The sequence below is a fragment of the Panthera onca genome, chromosome X, assembly GCF_046562875.1.
Source record: "Panthera onca isolate mPanOnc1 chromosome X, mPanOnc1 haplotype 2, whole genome shotgun sequence".
NCBI classification, from domain to species: Eukaryota; Metazoa; Chordata; class Mammalia; order Carnivora; family Felidae; genus Panthera; species Panthera onca.
In genome coordinates, this window is record NC_138357.1 from 68,580,472 (window position 1) to 68,583,462 (window position 2,991).

The window sequence follows — 2,991 nt, forward strand, 5'->3', positions numbered from 1 at the left end:
AAGCAGTAAGAGAAAAATGACTCCTTACATGCAAGGAAACCACAGTATGATTAACAGGTAAAGTTTCATAAGGAACACTGAAAGCCAGAAGACAGAAGGATTTACATATTCAAATTTCTGAAATTTAAAAACTATCATCCAAAACTATCATTCAAAAGTCAAGTGAAATAAAGATGTTATAAATATTTATTTATTTATTTAATTTTTCAATATATGAAATTTGTCAAATTGGTTTCCATACAACACCCAGTGCTCATCCCAAAAGGTGCCCTCCTCAATACCCATCACCCACCCTCCCCTCCCTCCCACCCCCCATCAACCCTCAGTTTGTTCTCAGTTTTTAAGAGTCTCTTATGCTTTGGCTCTCTTCCACTCTAACCTCTAAGATGTTATAAATTAAAAAAAAAATCATTGCTGGTAAATATGTATTACCCAAAAATACAAAGGAAATTCAGGCAAAAAGCAGGTGACACCAGACAGTAATCCAAATACACACACACACACACACACCACCACCACCACCACCACCACCACCACCACCACCACCACCGATAAAGTCACTCATTGTAGATATTAATAAAAGACGGTATAATTGCATGTTTTTTTCTTTCTTTTAGGAGAATTTACTTTTTTCCCCACTGGAAAATAATGTTTATTGAGATCCCACCAGCTGTACAATCTGCTCCTGACATTAAGCTCCTTCTTCCTTTGCAGTTCAGTCTTTCTTAAGTGGTCCTATAAATGCTTTCTTCTCCACAGTCTGGAATTAGCCATGGCCAAACTTGGTGATGGTAACAATGAACTTAAGATCAGTCTTCTCCAGTGCCCACCATTTGGTCTGCACCAGCAAGGACTTGCAGAAAGTAAGCACTTGCTTCTTGGTTCCCACCACACAGCATGACAAAGTCTCTGGTCACTTCACCATATAGTGAACAAAGCTACTCAGAGGGTTGATGCTCTTGTCAGAGAGATCATAATCAGTGGAAGCATTGTTCTTAATCATTTTGCCATCCTTGATGAGGTAGCCCTGGCCAATCTTGTAGATCTTTTTGTTGATCTCAGTGTGGTGATGATGGTAGCCTTTCTACCTAGCCCGTGCCACAGAGAAGGCCACTCAGGCAAGATGCCATGCCCAATACAGCCAACCTTGTGCAGCCCCTGGTGGGTCTTGCAGGGTAGCTTCTTGATGTGCCAGCAGCTGGTGACCTCTTTGTAACCTTTCCCTTGGTGATACCAATGACATCTATTATATCATCCTATCCAAAAACTTGGTTCACAGGCAGCTGCTGCTCAGCTTCTCAGCTACCGTACCTCCCTTCACCTGGATCTCCACGAGGTGGACCTTCTTCTGGCATAGAGGCAATCTGGCATGTGGTGATGACACAGATGAGCTGGTGATACTTCTTCATGCTGTTGAAGTCCTGCTCTAGCTGCTTCTTGCCATCATCATCCTGCCACTTCTTGCAGTTTTTAGTGAAGGCCTTAGAATTATGCCAGTTTTTATAGAAGTGCCTTCTGCACACCTAATGGATGTGCTCAGCAAAGATGGTCTTAAAAGTGTGGAGGCATTGAGAGGTTTCCTCATAGACCATGATGCCCACAACCACCATGGGTGGTGTCTCCACAATGGTCACAGCCTCCATAACTTCCTTGTTCACCTTGGATCATGGCCTGTTGACATCCGCACAATGTGAGTCTGGCCAGCCTTGTAGCCCAGTAAGGCTGTGAGGGGGACAGGCTTGGAAGAGCCATCCTTGGGAAAATTCTTCACCTTCCCATAGTGCCAGCTACTGCATTTCTAGGACACAAAACCCAGGGACCCATGCTTTGGGAGTGGAGAATTTCCTGTGAGACATTCTGCCACCTAATGCTGCCGGTAGAGCAAGAGAATTTTAGAACTTCACTTAAGTTGACTTAGAAAACAACCACATGAATCAATGTGTATTCTTTTGTTGGGGGTGGAAACAAAGCTCTCTGGGAATAATGAAAATAATTCTTTGAAATGAAACCATATGATACCTAGAATCCCCAAGAACAAATGAAGAGAGCCAGAAATAGTATATAAGATGATTAACATAAACTATGAATATAAACCTTCCCTCTTAGATGTTTTGAAAGATATAAGATCATATAAACTAATAGTTTTAACTATGTATTGTTGAGTTTGACATATATAAAAATGTATATGCATATAAATGTAATGTATAAATGTAATAGGTATAACAATAATAGTACAAAAGGTGGGATGGAAAGGAGCTATATAGGAGTAAAGGTTATATATTTCACTGGAACTAATCAGTGTAAATATGAAGTAAATTTTGATAAGCCTTAGAAAAACCACTAAGAAAGTAGCTTTAATATACTTAAAACATTGTAGAAATCAAAATGTTACACTGGAACATATCCACTTAATATAAAAGAAGACAATAAAGTAGGAATAGAAAAAAAGACCTGAGTCATATAGAAAAAATTAAAGTGGAAGATGTAACAATATTAGATATGGATTAAATAATCAAGTCAAAAGGCAGAGATTGTCAGATTGAATAAAAAATCAAGCTCCAACTTGATCCAATGGTTATCCTGTCTATAGGAAAAGAACTTCATATTCAAAGATACAAATCAGATGAAAATAAAGGATGGGAAATATACATATCATGCAAGCACCAACCATAAGAGAGTTGAAGTGTCTATATTAATATCAGACAAAATAACTTTAAAACAAATGCTACTAAAGATAAAAAGGTACATTTCATAAAGATTAGAAAGTCAATCTGTCAGGAAGATATAACAATTTTAAACACATATGCACCTAAGAACCTATCAAAATAGGTGAAACAAAAACTGACAGAATTGAAGGGAGAAATAAGACAATTCAACAATAATATTGGAAGATTTCAAGGCCCCAGTTTCAATGATAGATAGAATAAGCAGAAGATCAAGGAAATAGAAAACAAACAGAACACATATTCTCCCCAGCACATGGAACATTCT

At 38.4% G+C, this 2,991-nt stretch overlaps 1 pseudogene; it reads right to left on the reverse strand.

Moving 5' to 3' along the window:
• Positions 1 to 631: 631 nt before the first annotated feature.
• Positions 632 to 1,856, reverse strand: LOC145713508 (large ribosomal subunit protein uL3 pseudogene; annotated as a pseudogene).
• Positions 1,857 to 2,991: the final 1,135 nt, after the last annotated feature.